This window comes from Suncus etruscus, chromosome 1 (genome assembly GCF_024139225.1).
Source record: "Suncus etruscus isolate mSunEtr1 chromosome 1, mSunEtr1.pri.cur, whole genome shotgun sequence".
Taxonomy (NCBI): Eukaryota; Metazoa; Chordata; class Mammalia; order Eulipotyphla; family Soricidae; genus Suncus; species Suncus etruscus.
Window position 1 is genome coordinate 75,655,784 of NC_064848.1, and position 13,558 is coordinate 75,669,341.

At 33.6% G+C, this 13,558-nt stretch overlaps 1 non-coding gene across 1 annotated transcript; it reads left to right on the plus strand.

The window, feature by feature from the left end:
* Nucleotides 1–4,450: 4,450 nt before the first annotated feature.
* Nucleotides 4,451–4,583, plus strand: LOC126031241 (small nucleolar RNA SNORA51). The gene has a single exon (XR_007503261.1). It is a non-coding gene; the product is annotated as a small nucleolar RNA SNORA51 (small nucleolar RNA).
* The last annotated feature ends 8,975 nt before the right edge of the window (nucleotides 4,584–13,558 follow it).

The following is a 13,558-nucleotide window of genomic DNA, read 5'->3' on the forward strand; positions in this document are numbered from 1 at the left end:
TGTATGAATTTATAATTTACTTAAAATATGATCGTGATGATGGCAAATTCTTTTATTATTGAGAGCTTACTATATGAAAGACACTCTTTCAGTAATCTTTTAGCATTAGTTATTTTAATTTGCCCAACTAATTTGAAGAATATTATGCCCATTTCTTTGGATATTAAGCAGTCATTTAAAAGTTTACCTCATTTGGATCAGAGAAATTTTACAGTTTATAGGGTACATACCTTCAGATGCAGAACTGTGTTTAATCCCTGGAACCTAAGAAGGTTCTCCTGAGCATGGTTGTTGTAAACTGAAAAACAAGAAGAAAAAAGAGAGTTTTAGAAAGTTTATATATGTTATATAGTGTCAAGAGATAATTTAATCGGATGAATGTATGCTTTGCATGAAGATGCAGGAAGCTATAGTCAGTTTCATGAGCACAATTGGAGCAAATCCTGAGCACGGAGCTAGGTATAACCCTGAGCAGCACCAGGGTAGCCCAAAAAATCTGATCCCCAAATAAATAACTATCCTGATCAAAATGTTGCAGCCTATAAATGGTAGAAGTAGAACTAAAAGCTTAATTTTATCTAAGTCTCTGTTCTGAATCATTTAATATATGTCACTTTTCCACACAAATTAAAGTGGTTCCTATTGTAATTTACTTACTGGAAAATATTTGCCGTTTGTTTCCATATGAGTTTAATTAGAAATTATATATTTAGAAATAATTATAATTTAATTTAAAGTAAACCAACAATCAGGATCATTGACAAGTTCTGTAAAACTTATACACAAAGCAGAGAAGACACTACTCTCTTGGAATGCCGTTTCCTTTATGCTCTAGTGAAATTCTGTCAATTATTATCATTAGAGGAAGATGTGAAAGAATAAAGGTATTTAAATAAGTCACTATTCTGGATTTCATATGTTTTCAGAAATATTTCTTGACAATCCTCCACTTTTGCACTAGAAGAAATAGCTATTCTAAAGGGCAAGAGTCATAGTACAGTGGGTGGAGCACTTGTCTTTTACTTAGTAGAGCCACATTCAACACCATGTTTTTATCAACATACAGTCCCGCAACCCTACCAGTTAATTATACTTTAGAATAGATCCAGGCATAATTCCTGAATACTATCAGGCCAAATAACAAAAAAGAAAACAGTTATTCCCTAGTGAAATTAATGTTGTATACGCACATGGCTTTCTATATTCCCTTTGTGAGACAAATTTTAGCATAAAATTAATTATCAAAACAAACTTATACCAGGATAGGCTATATGGTCAAACTTAAATTTGTTTCGTTAACAAAAGAAAAAATATCAAGGTTTTCTATTTAAACTTAAAATATGGGGGCAGGAGAGATAGCACAGCGGTAGGGCGTTTGCCTTGCAAGCGGCGGACGGAAGACCAATGGTGATTTAAATTCCGGCATCCCATATGGTCCTCCATGTCTGCCAGGAGCGATTTCTGAGCAGAAACTAACCCCTGAGCACCGCTGAATATGACCCAAAAACAAAACTAAAAAAAAAAGTAAAATATGTATCAGCGTATTTTAGATGGACATTCCAATACCTCCAGGTTATGAAAAATGATCTCATGCTGTATCTCAGAAAAACTGAGTAGAAAAGAATATTTGATCACTTTTATATTAGTGGAATACTCTCATGGGGTCCAGTTTGAAACAGAGGGCTTCTTTTGAGTCTTCTTGTGGAGAGTGGATACACTGGCAGCAAAATATGAAGAAATATAAGAGCATACACAAATGTGTGTGGAGAACAGTGTTCCAACTTCTATTTTTTACCTAGGAGTATTTTAAGGGTTAAAGTCATTCATAGGTATGAGAAGAATGTTTCAATTACAAATCAGAACATAACAATAAAACAATACATCAAGCTATGGGTGTAAGCAGTAAGAGTTAGGAGTACAAAGAGAGAAGGTTACAACTCAACGTAGTTAGTTCCTTACAAAGGAGCTGAAGATGCAAAATAAGGGATTATAAGAAGTAAAAAAGTCTAGGAATGCTTGCCTTCACTAGGAAATACTGTGCAATGTAAAGATGATTCCTATTCTCTATTTCAGTGAATTTTTAAATGTAAAAATACCAACAGTTCAATATTAAAGTTTTTTACATAGTTTTGCCATTCTTTTTGTCACATATGTATCTATCACGTATTGCTAAGTATGCTAAGTCTCATTCTTAGCATGCTTCTTTTTAATATATCTGCCTATTTCTCTAATGGACTGATAAAATACTTAAAAGCAGGGGCATATTCTATGCACCTTTATACTGCCTGTTCTACAACGTGTCTAGAATATAAAAGGTATTAGGTAATTTTTTGCTAAACTGAAGTTCTGAGTCAAATTTCTGAAAGTCAAAAGTACACAACAAATGTCAAAAGAGATCCAGATTCTACTTAAATTTCTGCTCTGCCTCACAAGCTCCTGGGAATCTTGTAAAAATCTAAGAATTCTGGAAAACCATCTGGCATAACATGGAACTTCATAAAGCAGCCTTAGAGATTTCTAGCTTTCCTAAGCATCCTAACTAAGATGTTCCCTGGAGCACCTTATTTGAAGATACCCAATATGTTGCATACTTAAAAATGGTAAGGAACTAAAAAAATCAATTGCCCTAATTCATTTTGTAGATGCAATGCTTTTGGAATGGCTGAAGAGCTTTAAGTATCATAAAGCAATATGATATTTGCTATTCAATCTTTTGTATTTATCCTGAGGTAAAAATATTTTAAGACTAGGAAACTTATTATGTATTTTTTTGAGTATCAGCAGTTAACTCAATAATTAATTATTCAGAAAACTATTCAAGGTGCTTAAAACTCAGAGTATAGTAAGTTTAGTGAGTTGTTGGTACATGCAATAAAATAGAAGAGTTCATTATCATAGACAATATACTCCTTAAGTAGAAAATATATAAAAGTACAAGAAAATGAAGTCTATTATATTTCTCTATTGGCATGAAAACACATTAAATGTAGAGAGATATACAAAGTCTTCTATTATGTCAGGTTAATTAATTCACAGTTCTGGAGGTATTTTCAGATAACAAGGAATTCTAACAACTTAGAGACGTTATAAGAAATAAAGTTAGATTAAAAATAAAGTCTTCGGGCCGGGCGGTGGCGCTAAAGGTAAGGTGACTGCCTTGCCTTGGACGGACCGCGGTTCGATCCCCCGGTGTCCCATATGGTCCCCCAAGCCAGGAGCAACTTCTGAGCACATAGCCAGGAGTAACCCCTGAGCGTTACCGGGTGTGGCCCAAAAACCAAAAAAAAAAAAAATAATAAAGTCTTCAGTATGAACCTTGTTTTATTTCAGTGCATAATGTCCTTTTGATGTATGGTAGGCATATATATATTTGGAAGTCATAGGCCATGAGTAAATATTGATGTTTAATAAATGTCTATCTAAATTTCATGAGGATATGAGAGTTGGCAGTAGCCTTAGATGCAATGTATAGTGGTACACTCTGTTTTTTTTTAATTGTCACTTAATAAATTTTCATAATAAAAGGATGGAAGACCAAATAATCACTCAGTGATATATATAAGGGACTTAGGTAAGTTAAGCACTTTATCTGCAAAGGAAACTTAAACAGACTTCATAACAGTGAATATGTTGAAATTACTTTATGAAATATAAATTTTCCAAGCTGAAAAAGAAGAGGAAAAGGATTGTAGACAAGGTAGAGAAAAAAATGTGCATGTAAAAATTTGTGGCAGTAAAAGGAGCATAATATATATGTAAAACAGTGAATAGTTCACTTTGTAAGCATAAAGAATATGTGGAAAACGCAAGGGAATAAATTCAAATAAGTCTTGAAAGAGAATATAAGTTTGATTTTAAAGGGTCGTGGTCTTTATCATATGAAAGTTAAACCACTTTAAGGTGAAGAAGATAACTCTTGAGTTTTTGAAATTACAGAATATTTTCACTGCTTTTTTTTTTTTGATCCCTAGCACAAAATATGGTCCCCAAGATGCACCAGGAGTGATTCAAAAAGAAAAATCAAGAAATATACCCTGATAACCAAAAATACCCTGGTGGCTAAAAGGCACATGAAAAATGCTCCACATCACTAATCATCAGAGAGATGCAAATTAAATGGTCTCACTCATCTATGGGTTTTGAGAAAAATGAAAAACATTTGTGTAATGATTCTCAGAGACAAAATAGAGGAGGAATGGAGGGTCCAGCTTCCAACATGAGCTCACCACAGGGATTGTTTACTGCAGTCACAGAAATAATTACATTGAGTACTGTCATAACAAAATGTCACTGAATGAGGGAAGTAGAAAGCCTGTCTAGAGTACAGGCCAGTGTGGGGTGGGGAGGAAGGACACTTGGGATATTGGTTATGGGAATGTTGCACTGGTGAAGGGTTTTTTTTTTACATATTTAAAAAAAAAAGAAAGAAAGAAAAGAAAAGAAAAGATAAGGCCTCCTAACGCTTAGCCCAGGCTGTGTTCTTTACACTGACTGTATAGAAAGAGGAGGTACAGTAAATGCTCCCCATATACACCTCAAACCAGGACCTTTGCCTGGTCTATATTGTGAATGGGGGAACAAAAAAAGAGAAAGAAATATACCCTGAGTATTACCAGATGTGACTACAAGAATCAAAAATAAATAATTATATAAAAATAGTACTCTTATTAAATGTTAAATAATTTATTAATTTAATCTTCCTTTTTGATTTTTTAATTATTCGTCTGTGTCACATAATCAATTGCAAGTCATTTTTTATTTTTGTTTGTTTGTTTTTTGGGTCACACCTGGCATCACTCAGGGTTTACTCTGGGCTTTGTGCTCAGAAATCGCTCCTGGCAGGCTAGGGGGACCACATGCAATAATAGGAATTGAACTAGAATTCCTCCGGTGTTGGCTTCATGCAAGGCAATGCCCTACTTCTGTGCTATTACTCTGGCCCAATCAATTGAGAGTTTTAAAAATGCAACTTAATATTGCAAAGAGTCACAGGCTTTGTTTGGAATAATATTTGGAATAGACTCAAAGTCCAAAATATATTTGAATGATGAATCAATAGTAACCCAAATGGATATATTTAACCACTCTGACATAATTTATTGGTTAGGTTTTTAGTTAGGCCCCATGCAGGATCAACTCTGAGTTCAATAATACATTATCAATTTATTAGATAATGCAGTATTACAGGTACTTATAGATAAGTCCCTAGAAATAAATATTTTACTGCTTTTCTTATCATCAGACTGAAAATAAAATTTTCATGAATTTTCATAAATGTTCTTTGCATCTCACTGATATATTTTAAATAAAGAAATTCTGCATGAACACAAAAATGCAGAAATTATTAATTTATTTAATGAGAATATAAACAAAATAGACATTGATTTTAGAGATGAAGAAAGTCAGAGCAAAGAAAAAACAGATACAGCAACTATATATCATAAACAAAATCTATATTTCAAATTATATTTATAAATCAGATGTTGAGCCCAAATCAACTGAATGCCAAAGTATAAAATGATTAGCCTATAAAATATGTCAATTTATTTATATGTTAAATATAATTTTGAACTCTTCCTATATGAGTTTCCCAAGACCTTCCAGTTGTACCTAGAATGTAAGATAATTAAAAGTTAGCTGAATTAGTTCATTTCAAATGAACACTTAGAACTCAGGAAAAGATAGCAAATATGTGGATGGCATTATTCCTGTGCAGTTGCTGACGTTATCAAGAACCTCCCATTCATAATCAACATTAGCATTTCAAATCAAATTTAGTAATTATAGTTTCCATATCTGATTAAAAATTTACGTTAAGCATTTAATTAAGAGGCAGTAAATCCAATTAGATACTGTAATTTCTCAATTCTTCCACAGTATGACCTCATTCTTAGAAAGAAAATGTAGCTAAAGAAAATGGCAGTTAGCCTTATCACTTGATATTCTCATTAGATATTAGAATTATTTAATACAACAACTATAATTTAATCTCTGTAATATCCCATTCCTATTTATTAGTACAGCAATTTATTTTTAATGTTTTTATTGAATCACCATTAATTGCAAAGCTATAAAAATTTTCACGGTTGATTTTTCAGGCATGTGATGTTTAACATCAATAGCTTCCCTACACCAATGTCCCCAATTTATTTCTAATCCCCCAGTCTTGGGCCGGGAAGGTGGCGCTAGATGCTGCTATGGTGGTTACACTTTTTGTCCTTCACTTTTTTTGTCCCTCTAGACACTGTAGTTTATCTGGTATCCTGTTTGCACCCAGTTTTCCTTTACAGTGTCATTACACTCAGTACTGTCATATTGTTTCTTTTCCAGAGCTACCTCTTCTTCCACCAGTGTTAAGCTTCCTATTAAAGATCACTTGTACACTTCACATCCCTTACCTTTGGATATATGCTGTTCTCCCAGCATATTTCTTTATTCTTCTTTAAGGAATTAATGGTTATCTTTTCTTCTCAATTTTGGGTGGAGTTGAGTGTTTTTATTCTGCAAAGTTCTACCAGTGTTTTTTATGTCTTGAATATTTCCACATTCACATTAGTGATTAAAAAAGCATTTTTACCAGTTTGTGGAATATTTTTGTTCTGGTCATCATTTCTTATGAAGTAAAAAACTTATTTAATTTAATGTAGTCCCATTGGCTTACCTTTGCTTTTTCCATTTGCTTAAAGATGCACCTAACTTCAATGTCATGAAAAATTCTGCCTAACATTTTTTTAAGTGACGTATGATTTCAGGTCTGATAAAGAGGACTTTAATCCATATTAGATTAAAAATTATATTTGATTTTAATCTTATGCCTGGCATTAGCAAGTGGTCTAAATTACTTTTTCATGTGGAAATCAGTTTTCTAATCACCACTTGTTTAAGAGATTCATTGCTTCACTTTATATTTTTTGCTTATTTATTAAATATTAACTTGCTGTATACCTGGGAATATATCTATGGTTTTTTAGTTCTGTTCCATTGATCAAGGCCGGTTCTTATTCTACTACCATATCATTTTAATTACTATTGTTTGGCAATACAGTTTAAAGTTGGGAAAGTTATGTAGAGTGTTCTCTACCAGATAGTTTTTCTTAAGAATCTCTTTGGCTATTTAGAGGCCAGAGTCTGGGTGTGATATTCTTCCTTATGAATTTCAACAGTATTTGGTCTAGTTATTTAAAATGACATGGATATCCTTGTAAAAACTGCTTTCAATCTGAATAGTGCTTTGAGGAGGGTTATCATTTTGACAGTGTTATTACTTTATTTCTTAATAGCCATAGATTGCTGGAGAATTTTAGCATGCAATATTAGTTACATAATATGGGATTTGGAGTCCATTTAAATATCCCATTAATTTATCTTATCTATAGATAAATAATATGCTAGTAATGTTAGAAAGATAAAGGTTCAGGTTTCAATATGCAACCAAAGGAGAGAAGCTATTATTCAGTAATTTAAATTTGGAGTTACTTTATATTAAATGTAAACAATAAGCAAAAAGGAAAGCTACCAATTCCTCTGAGACAATGATATAAATTTTTTTGGGTGTCTCTCTTTAAAAAGTCTTAACACCTATTATATGTCTACTTCACTTGAAAACTTAGTATCCTTCCTGGATAGGAATGAAAATTTTTTTTTTACAATTCCTATCTCTATTATTTGAAGAACAGCAAAATATGTGTTATTTTTGGTTGAAGCCAATACAAGAAAAATAGTTTTTAGTTACTACTGTTTTTATTTTATTGTATTTCATTTTTACTTTCTTCATTATAGAACCAGGACAAGCACAAGCCATAATTGCAAAATAACTAAAGGAGGACCTAATAGATCAGATGTTCAGAGTCAGGACCATAGGGTTCCCTGATCAATAAGATAGGATGGATTAACCTACAAAGGAAGAAGAAAGTAAAAAATATAGATCTTGCCAAAGAATATCCTCATGTCTGAATTTGCTTCTGTATGATTATGTGATTACTGGAATTTTAATCTTCTTTGGGTGAGTACTTGAAAAAGCATAAATTGTGTTTAAATTAACTATCTCTTCTTGTTCAAGGCTCTCAGAGTCTTTTTGGCTTGCGGGTTCTTAGTGCTGAGCTTTAATACATTTTTTACTTTCACCTATTTTCTGTCTCTGGAGATCCTAAGAACTAAGTTCTAACAAATAAGTTCTTGTAAGAATTTCGATAGCTGGGTCCAAATTAAGTAATACCAAAGATGTATTTTTTTTTTGTTTTTGTTTTTGGGCCACACCCGGCAGTGCTCAGGGGTTACTCCTGACTGTCTGCTCAGAAATAGCTCCTGGCAGGCACGGGGGACCATATGGGACACCGGGATTCGAACTAACCACCTTTGGTCCTGGATCGGCTGCTTGCAAGGCAAACGCCGCTGTGCTATCTCTCCGGGCCCCCAAAGATGTATTTTTATCGAAAAGAATTGTCTTTGTGATATGTCCAATATGTATTTGTCAAAAATGTGTTCTCATATCTTTGTGAGGTTTTTTCCCCCTGTTTTTGAAGTTCCAGAATTGTATTCAATTCACCCAGATTTACAATGGCATGAAGCTCAACTGTCTGAGTCTTGGATCTTCAAGACTCTCTCTGTATAAAGGTTTTTTTTTCCACCCAGGGGTCCTCAAACTTTTTAAACAGGGGGCCAGTTTACTGTCCCTCAGACCATTGGAGGGTCTGACTATAGTAAAAACAAAACTTATGAATGAATTCTTATGCACACTGCATATATCTTATTTTGCAATGAAGAAACAAAACTATGGCCCGCGGGCCATAGTTTGAGGACCACTGCTATGCTACATAATTATTAAACCAGCTAGCCACATAAACTAGAAGAAAAGAATTAAAAGCTTTTGTCCTCTATATCATTTCCCTAATGTTTATACTCCTATTTTATAATATTAAATTGTAGATATGCCAAAAATTCAGCCCTTCCTTCATTATAAACTCAACCCTTTCCTCCTTCAACCCTCAGGCTTTACTGAATGAACAAATGAAAATCTACAGGAAGAATATTTTTTCATATTAAAGTTTTAAGATGTAAAGGAAAGAGAATCCCAGAAACCATTTTCTGTGTTGCCTTGGGTGAGAATAATTAACCCCCTACCTGGTGTCCATCAAGGTTTCTCTTCCCTTGCTTTTATCATTCCTTTTTAGTTAAAGAGAAGCCATTTTCTCAATAGTTTTTATTTAATAAAAATGCATGTATTAAATATATTGAAATTCTACACTTTTTTTTTGGTTTTGGGGTCACACCCAGCAGTGCTCAGGGGTCACTCCTGGCTCTATGCTCAGAAATCAATCCTGGCAGGCTCCGGGTACCATATGGGATGCCAGAATTCAAACAACCGTCCTTCTGCATGCAAGGCAAATGCCTTACCTCCATGCTATCTCTCTGGTCCCGAAATTCTACACTTTGTACAAAAATAATGACAGGGTTTTACCTGTCAAAAAATGATATATGTAGACATAGTTTTTTTTCTTCTCATTTCATTTAAAAATATTTTTAAATGTAATCAACATGTTTACAAAAAAATTTTATAGTTGGGTTTGAGTCATAGAATGTACAAAACCCTTCAGTAAGAACTTCCCAATACCAATTCTACACAATTACCTCCATCACCCCAAACCCCTGACTGACATTTCACTTTTACCATCATTGTCATTATCATGGTAGTTTTCATTGTGATTGGTGCTCTAGCTGCACACATCATTCTTTGTTGCAAGCTTCGTATCATGAACTGGTCCTCTCAGCATACAGCTCTATTGTATTTTTATTATTTTTCTCATGTCCTGCATATGAGTGACATTATTCTTTGTCTATACCTCTCCCTCTGGCTCATTTCACCCAGTATATCTGTCTCCATGTCCATCCATGTATAGTAATTTTATGACTTTATTTTTCATAACAGCTACATTATATTTCATTGTGTAAATGTAACCAGTTTCTTTAGCCACTCATCTGTAGTTGGGCACCTGTGTTGTTTTCAGATTCTGGCTATTATAAATCATACTGTGATAAACATAGGGGTGTAGGGGTCATTTTTGTATTTTTTTAATGTTAGGGTATATCACAGGAGTGGTATTGCTGGATCACATGGAAGCTCAATTTCAAAAATTTTTTTAAGAATATACATATTGTTTTCAAAAAAGAATAGACTACATAGCATTCCAACCATTAGTGAATGAGAGTTCCTTTCTACCCAGCACTGGTTGTTCTTGTTTTTTGTAATGTGTGCCAGTCATTTTGGTATGAAATGATAACTCATTGTCATTTTGATTTGCTTCTCCACGTGGAGCACTTTTTCATGTGCTTTTGGGTCTTCTACATTTCTTCTTTGAGGAAATGTGTTTATTTCTTCTACCCATTTTCTGATAGAATTAGATGTTGTTGTTGTTGTTGTTAAGAGCTGTTAATAGCTTGTATATCTTAGATATTAGTCCCTTATCTGAGGGATTTTGAGTGAATATTTTTTCCCATTCCATGGGAGGCCTTTGTAACCTCATCAATATTTCTGTACATCAATGTTTTATGTACAGAAGCTTCTCAGTTTAATAAAGTTCCCTTTATTTATCTCTACTTCCCTTTGTCTGGACAGAACATCTTGAAGATGTTCTTAGTCTTAATGTCATAGAGTGTTTTGTCTATGTTTTCTTTTATTCACCATATCATTTCATGTCTGATATAAAGGTCGTTAACTCATTTTCATTTGACCTTTATGCATGGTGTTAGAGGTTGGAGTTCGCTCTTTTGAATGTCAGTAACCAATTGTCCCAACACCAATTGCTGAAGAGGCTTTCCTCGCTTCATTTTGTGTTCTTTGCCCCTTTATCGAAGATAAATTGATTTTTGTCTGGGGAACATTTTCTTAATAATCAACTCTATTACATTGATCTGAAGATGTCTTTATTCCAATAGTATTGCTAGTCTGATAACTATTGCTTTATCATGCAATTTAAAGTTGGAAAAGTGATAACACCCATCATCTTCTTCCTAAAAGTTGCTTTAGAATTTGTGGGTGTTTGTTCTTCCAAAGAAATTAATTTTACGTGTGTTTGTTCCACTTCTGATATTTCCTGGGCATTCTTAGAGGGATTAAATTAAACCTGTATAATGCTTTAGGTAATACTGCCATTTTAATAATATTGATCCTCCCAACTCATGAGTAGGATATATTTCTCTATTTCCTTGTTTCTTCTTTTATTTCTTGAAGCAATGTTTTATAATTTTTTTGTATAGGTCCTTCACCTCTTTAGTTAAGTTCACTCCAAGGTATTTGAGTTTATGTGATGCTGTGAATGGAAATCTATTTTTAATATCTATTTCTTCTTTACTATATTTTGTGTATAAGAAAGTCATTGACTTTTGCATTTTAGTTTTGTAGCCTGCCACTTTACTTTATAAATCTATTGTTTTCAGAAGCTTTTTGGTAAGCCATTAGGGTCTTCTTAATATAATAACATGTCATTTGCAAACAATGAGAGCTACAGGCCAGAGCATTTGCTTTGCTTGTGGCTGACCTAGGATAGATTGTAGTTCCATCCCCTGGCTTCTCATTTGGTCCTTAAAGCCAGGATGGATTTCTGAGCTCATAGCCGGAGGAACCCCTGAGTGTCACCGGATGTGGCCCCCAAAAAACAAAAAACAAACAAACAAAAAATAAGAGCTTGAGTTCTTTCTTTTCTATATAAAATCCCTTGATGTTTTTTCTTTTATATCTTTTTCTTTTGTATATCAGGTAATACATTGAATAGGAGCAGTTGGAGGGAGAAGCCTAGTCTGCCATATTTTAGAGTAAAGGCTTTCAGTTTTTCTCCATTGAGTATAATATTTGCCATGGTGTTGTTGTAAATGGTCTTGACTATATTGAGAAAAGTTTCTTCCATTCATATCTTGTTGAGTATTTTTATTATGAATGAGTATTGGATTTTATCAAATGCTTTCTCTGCATTTATTGATATGAACATATGATTTTTGTTTTTTCTTTTGTTGATATGGTGTATTACATTGATTGACTTTTGTATGTTAAACCAACATTGTATCTCTTTGATGAATCCTATTTGTAATAATTTTATGTGTTTATGGGTATGATTTGCCTTAAATTAGACCTTTCAGTGTTTTTAAGGTTTGTTTTTAGGTTGTAAAGTTCCTCAAATTATATGTGAAGCTGTGTAATTTTCCTTCAGATCTAAATGTAAGTCTGGCTAGGTAAAGTACTCTTGGTGAAGCATTAATTTTGTTGAGTTTTGTCACTATTTCCTACCACAAACATAGGGCCTTGAGAGTTGCTTGTGACAAATCCAATGTCAATTTTAAGGATGCCCCTTCGTAAATAATTTCCCTTTTAGATCTTGCTTCCTTCAGTATTAAATTATTATTTATGGGATTTGTTATTCTGCCTAGGATGTGACTTGGAGTGTTTTTCTTTGGATCTCTTTTAACCAGTACTCTTTGTAGTATTTGGTTGCCTGAATTCTTTTGCTCTGGGAGATTTTCTGCAATGATGTCCTTTATCGTTCATTTTTTATGGATATTTTCTTTCTGGGCCTCTGAGACTCCAAAGATTCTTATAGTGTTTCTATTGATTTTATCGCAGACTTAAATTTTTATTTGTTCATATTCTTTGATAATTTTTTTTCATATCTGATCATTTGATATAAGGCTCTTTCCAGCCGCTTCTGTTGTATGAAGCTGTTATGCTTCTCTTCTTCCAGCTCATTAATTCTGTTCAGCAGCTGTTACTTTGTTGGTGAAGCTTTCCAGTAAGGTTTTCATTTAAGCTACTGTTTTTTTAGCCCAGATATTTTGTTTTGGGGTTTTCTTATGTCTATTTTTATATTCACTTGATTCTTTTTGTGGATTGTTCAATTTGTTCCATGTATTCTTTGAGTTCCTTAAATTTTCTCCAAATTTCTTTTTAAATGTCTTTCTCAGAAAGGCTTTGTAGGTGACCAGTATTTATTGGGTCTTCACAACCTTCATCTTCATTTTCTAAGCATGGTGATATTCTGCAATGTTTCCCCCTGGTGTCCTTTGCAGTGTGATTTTTTATTTCCTACATGTTGTGCTGGTGTACATTTATTACGGGATAAGATCAGTCAAAAAGTGAGGTGGAGTGGATGCACTCCTGGGCTTTTGTGTCTGTGTCTCTGGATAGATGGCACCCGTGTAACTCAACCAAGGAGGGCTTGCATGTGCCTCTCAGCTTAACTTTGTCCTTTGGGTGAGTTGGCACTTACCTCTCTGTTTCTCAGGGCTTCTTCTATCCTTATCCAGGCCAAGCTGGATTTCTTGGTCGACATCTGTTTTCCCTCAGCCTAAGAGGTGTTTGTGCCGCTCAGCATAACTTTTTCCTTTAGGGAGGGGGCACTCACCCCTCTTTTTCTCAGAACTTTTGCCAGTCTCCAAAATTAAACATAGGCTTTAATAAAAAAAAATCTATACACTGCGTATTAAAATAAATTTAAAGCTGAGAAAGGTAACATGTTTTTTCTTTGGAAGTTTTAGTAAATGTCTACATATTAAAACTCCTCAGAAAATAACT